This window comes from Cucurbita maxima, unplaced genomic scaffold (genome assembly GCF_002738345.1).
Source record: "Cucurbita maxima cultivar Rimu unplaced genomic scaffold, Cmax_1.0 Cma_Scf00364, whole genome shotgun sequence".
In the NCBI taxonomy this organism is placed as follows: domain Eukaryota; kingdom Viridiplantae; phylum Streptophyta; class Magnoliopsida; order Cucurbitales; family Cucurbitaceae; genus Cucurbita; species Cucurbita maxima.
The window spans coordinates 34,732-40,731 of record NW_019272380.1 but is presented as its reverse complement, the minus strand read 5'-3'; positions in this window follow the sequence as shown (position 1 = coordinate 40,731).

Below are 6,000 nucleotides of genomic sequence, written 5' to 3'. Positions count from 1 at the left end.
CTTATTTCTACAGTTTCTCAACAAGATTACCCACAAGTTCTATGAAGGAATAGAGTGCTGAAAGTGCCCAGAAACCATTCCCTCAATTCAATCCGCAATTGAAGAACTTCAAGAAAAACTTAAAAATTCAATTCGAGGATAAATGATGACTCGTCGAGCAAGAATGATTCCAATCACTTTTTGCACCTCCAAGGAATGCTTCCATAGAAGACCTCGAAGAAAAATAACCTCGAGAGCCTGCCGAATTGAAGGAAATAAGTTTCGAAATTAAATTGGGGATAAGAGTCGAATTCCTATCTACGATCTCTTTTCCTTCAAATTAAGGATTCCTCTAGCTTCAGAGGAAGAAGTTGAGTAAATTGATGAAGGAATCGAGAGCTGAAACGTTGTAGAACAAGCTACCCAAGAGATCGAAAATCTGGCGTTTTGAGTGAGTTGCATACTGAGTACGATTTCTAGAAATTAAGGTCCTAGACTCAAAGACATTCCTCTAAACCAATTCCTTTAACCTGAAGAAAGAATATGAAAGAGGTTCAATGAAGAAATAGGGCCTTGAAACTCCTAGAATCGGCTACCCAATAGAAAAATCCTTTGTTTTTTCTCCAGCGATAAATCACATTTTGGATGAACTTTGGAAGCGAATATCTTAGGCTACGATCTACGAAAAGGTATCAAATCAATCCCTAACCCTTCCTTGTAACACTCATCTTTAAGTTTCATGAAGAAATCAAGAAGAGAAATGTTGTAAATGTGGCTGTACAGGCCGAGTTTCAAATGGCGGCGATGCAAAAAATGCGCATCTTCTTCCTGTTCAGAGGAAGAAAACGATGATATGGCCAGTTCAACTGAACTATCCAAGTCAACTCAAAATTTGACATTTTCTCGGGTTTTCTCAATTTTAACCCCATTCCAGACCGATTCTCATAAAAACATTATGGTTTCATAAACTAGACACAATAAGGAGTACGTGGAAGGAAATTTGAAGTAATTCAGATACTGGAAGCTCAAGAATAGAGGTCCCAAACGTCAGCGAAGAGGCAAGTAGCCACCTTGGACTCTTTGTTAAGAAATACTTGTAGAAATTGCTTGGATTTCATATGAACCCTAAACCTAGTATGAATTAAGGATATATGAAATAAAAACCCAAAGAACCCTAAGTTAAAACCCTAAACCGATCAAATAGCTCGAGATTTAAGTAACGTTAAAATAACCCACTATATGAGCTCCGCTGCCCATCAAATTTTAATACTAAGCATATTATAGTATATTGAGGTTAGATATGAAATTTGGTGGTCATTGGATAAGGATAAGTAGGTAAACCAATAAACTGTGTAAAATGACCATAATTCCCTTAAGAAAATTTACCTTCTGCTCATAAGCTAGATGACTTTCAAATGCTATGAAATTCATCCGTAGATCTTATTTTATGAAATGTTATATGAATCCTTATCCCAAGAGGTTATATAAGGTAATGAAGTTTGGGAGTTATTGGAAAACTTTAGTTAGCGAAACCAAGATATGGGAGAAAATGTTATCCATATGACTTTTGCCATGAAGCACGATGTTTATAAATTTTGTAGTCATTGTTGCCAATGTTTGCTGCAAACAAAAAAAAGATAGGGATGTTAAATTTTTAAGTCACTTTTGGAAAGTATGGTAGATAAATTGGGTACTAAATTATTGTTTTCAACTGCATGTCATCTGAGGTGGTTATTGGTTAGAGCTATTATTTATAAGAATATTAAGTCATAAATTGGGTAACAAATTATTGTTTTCAACTGCATGTCATCTTTAGATTGATGAGCTGGTTAATAAAACATCCGAAGCATTGCTTAGGGCTATTATGTATGCCACTCATTGTTCTCTTTTTGAAGTTGTTTATGGATTTAATCCACTTACGTGTCTTGATTTGCTTTCTATCATCTAATATTTTTGTGAGTAAAGCAGCCACAAGTAAAGGAAATGAGATCAAAACATTGCACAAAGAGGGGAATGAGACAATTGAGAAACAAAATTTCAATGTTGCTTCAAGAATTAACAAAGGACGGAATGAAATCATTTTTCAACCTAGTAACTGGGTTTGGATACATTTTCGCAAGGAGTGATTCTCATCTCAAAGGAAGACAAAGTTACATCCAAGAGGGGATGACCCTTATCAAGTCCTTTAAAGAATTAATAACAATGCATATAAAATGATCTTCCATGTGAATTTCAGCACATCCTACTTTCAATGTTGCTAACTCGAGTCCTATTGATGTAGGTGATGATTTTCTGATTCGAGGACGAATCCTTTTGAAGAGGAGGAAGTTGATAAGGACCACGATGTTCCAAATGTTCCAACTAGATCTATTACACGATCCAAGGCTAAGAAGATTCAACAAGCATTCATTCTTCATCTACAAAATTGGATAGGCTCGGTTCAACTATTATTTCATGTGTTACAAGCTTATTAGATTGAGGAAAGACCATTTGGAGCTTGAGAAGTGAATATTTACACGGTTGAAGGATCAGATGAAGTTGCAAGCATCATTACATGAGTTGTTAGAAAACTTTATTTATTTTTAATTTCATAAAGTTTGTAATGGTAAAATTATCAAATTGACTTCATCTTTTGTGGAGATTCAAGGGGATCGAGATTAAATCCCGGCCACTAACTTCTTTTGTGGGGAGACTATAAATACCCACAAATTATTATGTAAAAATCAGATTTGTGATGAATGAAATTGATCTCTCAAGTTCAGAAGTTTCCCTTCAAAATCTGAGCATGGTCTATGCCATTTATAAGTTTCATGTCATTCTTGTGGTAGAATTGCATGTGAGCCATATAGTAAGCTTTGATATTGCGTGGCTGAGTGAAATTCTCAATTTTCTACTTATTTTTGGGATTTCTTTTCTCCATATTCATTATAATATATCTTGATACAAACAAGTTTATTTTTCTAGGAAATGTATTAAGCACATGAATTTATTAATTACGGTGAACTTTTGTATAAAACGAAGTAAATACAAATGGAGTAACATGAGATAGAAGTAAACATAGTAATAAAAAGAAACTACATAAACTTAAAAAGAGTTAATCCCATTTTACAATAAAAATATTGTTCAATTGTAGCCAAGAAGTAGTTTTGAAAACTGGCCACTTCATATCCATCTATGTTTGGAAAACTAAAATAAAAAAAATAAAAATAAAAATATTTTTCAAAAACTTAGTTTGGAGTGAAATTTTGCTTAAAATTCAAATGTTTTTTTTAATAAAAAGATAAAATACATAATTTTGAAAAAAAATAAAATAATTATCAAAGGGGCCTAATTTTTAACATATCTATCCTAAAAGAATGCATGGACTCTAGTGGCAATGCTGCTTCAACTGTGTGATAGATCATGTGAAGTTAACATGACAATAATAATAGGTTCTAAAGCACAAAAATATGTTGATAAATTTCATATATTGAGGTGTGGAAAACATATACACACGGGCAACTAAAAATGATAGATCCACTGTAAGGGCATTTGGTTTAGTGGTATGATTTTTTCCTTTTTTACAAATTAGGTGGAATGAACAAACAAAAATAATGAGTTTAAAATTACCCAACAAAATATCAATTTTCAAATGGAATGGAGACATAAGACTATTCCAAAAAAGAAAAGGATAAAAGAAAAATATTAAATACATTTTCAACTAATGCATTTGATTGAGAGATATTAGGGTCAATATAAGAAAAGTATAGCATTAACTAATTTTCATGGACACATGGATCCTTACCATACTAAAATGACTGGTTTATTGTTATCAAACCAATAACAGTTCATACGAGCTAAATCTTCCAATTGATAATTAGGCCAGAGAAAGAACTTGAATTTATTTTTATATCTATCAACATGTTTGTTACTTGAATTTATCTAAAACTTGATCACAAGTTTTTCTTATTTGCATTGTAAAATTATGTATTTCTATGGATATCATTTCTATTTCTAGAATTGAAACAAATTAGAATTCTGAACTCTCACGACTTCTGGGTGATAGGAAATTTTCCCGAAGCAAATCATAATGATTTTTGGTTCTCTTTTCATTAATTTTTTTATTTATTGCAATGGATTTACTAAAACTCTTTTTGTAAGGATAGTCTTTTTCTTGATATCTTTGATTAATTTAGTACTTATTTTTATGAACTAATAAAATACATATGGTTTGATATATAATAAATTGTCCATCATTTTGTACAACAGACGAACATGTTCAATAATAAATATTTATTTTTTAATAATTCATTATTAACTTGAAACTCCTTGGGAACTATCAGAATCTCCAAATTCATTTCTCATCTTTAAATACAAGATACACTAATTTTTATGAGATTTATCCGTTTAAGCTAGAACAACTTAGTATTTCTTCCTTAGTTCTCATCCCATCAAAAAAAAATTATCTTTTTTATTGTTCAATGGGTTGAATTCTTAATTTATTGTGAGATAATTAAAATCTTCATTATAAATTTTTTCAATGAGTTCAAAATTATTACCCTAGGTTTAGTATTTTGATTAGAGATTCCTCTTTCTTATTCTTAATCAAATTTTTGAGTGGGCTTGACTTAGTTGATACATGATTTATGTTGTCTTTCATTTTCTTTTCGTTTGTTTGAAAAATTATATCGATCAATTCCGATTCTTTCTTTTTCTATTTATTGTTTTCTCATTGAGATGTTAATATTTCTTAACAATATTAATTGAAATACATCCAAATGATTTGAGAACAAATTCTAAAAACACAATGATAAATTTCAAACCTTAAGGTGCATAAAGCACATGGACTAGCAACGAAAAACCATATATTAGTAAGAAAGACATTTGGTCAAATAGTATGATTTTCAATTCCTGTGTAAGAGGTCCTGAATTCCATAATCAGAATGCCCCACAAGCTCTATCAAATGGTTTTGTATGTTGTAAAAACAATAGTAAAAAAACTTAACATGATAACTGCAAATAAATGATCTCCAAAGAAAACAAAAGTATTTTTAGTGGTAGAATTATGTTCCTTAGACTTTATTGCCCTAGTATACCAAGTAATGGGAAAGTATATATGGGATGCCTTAAAGAAAGTAATCTAGTATGTTTTTATATTTAGAATTTTCATGATTGTCATTTGTATGAAGTGACAGGTCTGCTACTCGAGACACATTACAAAATAGAAAAAGTAGTATAATATATTAAAAAGATAATGCTTCTAAATATTTGAGTTCATAATTATACAAATATTGATAAGATAAGGAATCACTATAAGGGGAGTAAGATTCGGATTACCTTGTTGATCGAATATCTCAAGGCAAGAACATTGTTTGAGATTCGAATCACTCAACAAGCAAGATCGATCATGTCTAGCTTGAATGATTCTTGTTGATCAAATATCTCAACGCAAAAACACTTGTTTCATATTCGAATCACTCCACAAGCAAGATTGATCATGTCGAGCTTGAATGATTCTACATGGAACCTAAACTACATAGAATTGCAAAGAAACTTAGCCATTGGCTAAATAAGAGCACAAATGCTCCTTTTACTGTATTTTCCAAGTCTCCCTACAAATACAACATACATGCCTTTATATAGTCTCAAAATAAAACTATTAAAGACATTCCAAGAGTTGTAACATTCATACTTAATGGCTATAATTAACCATTATGTAATTGTAACCTAAAGTAAATAAAATGTCTTAAAATACATCAATGAAATACAATAACTCTAAATTACCCTAAAATGTAATCCACCCAAAATTTATAACATGAAACTTCATTCATATTTATTGTTATTCCCCTATCCTTTATAATTTATAATGATAGCTTGGTTCTTGTCCAAGAATAGTGGCCCTTAGGTTTTATGTGGTGGACTTTGGAATAAGGTTTGGAATTGGTAATTATTCTTATTTCTTTTCCTTTAGACACTAGGTGGTTCGGAGCAAATCGAACAAAGTGTCTGTCCAAAATAAAAGGAGCAAATCGAATAAAGTGT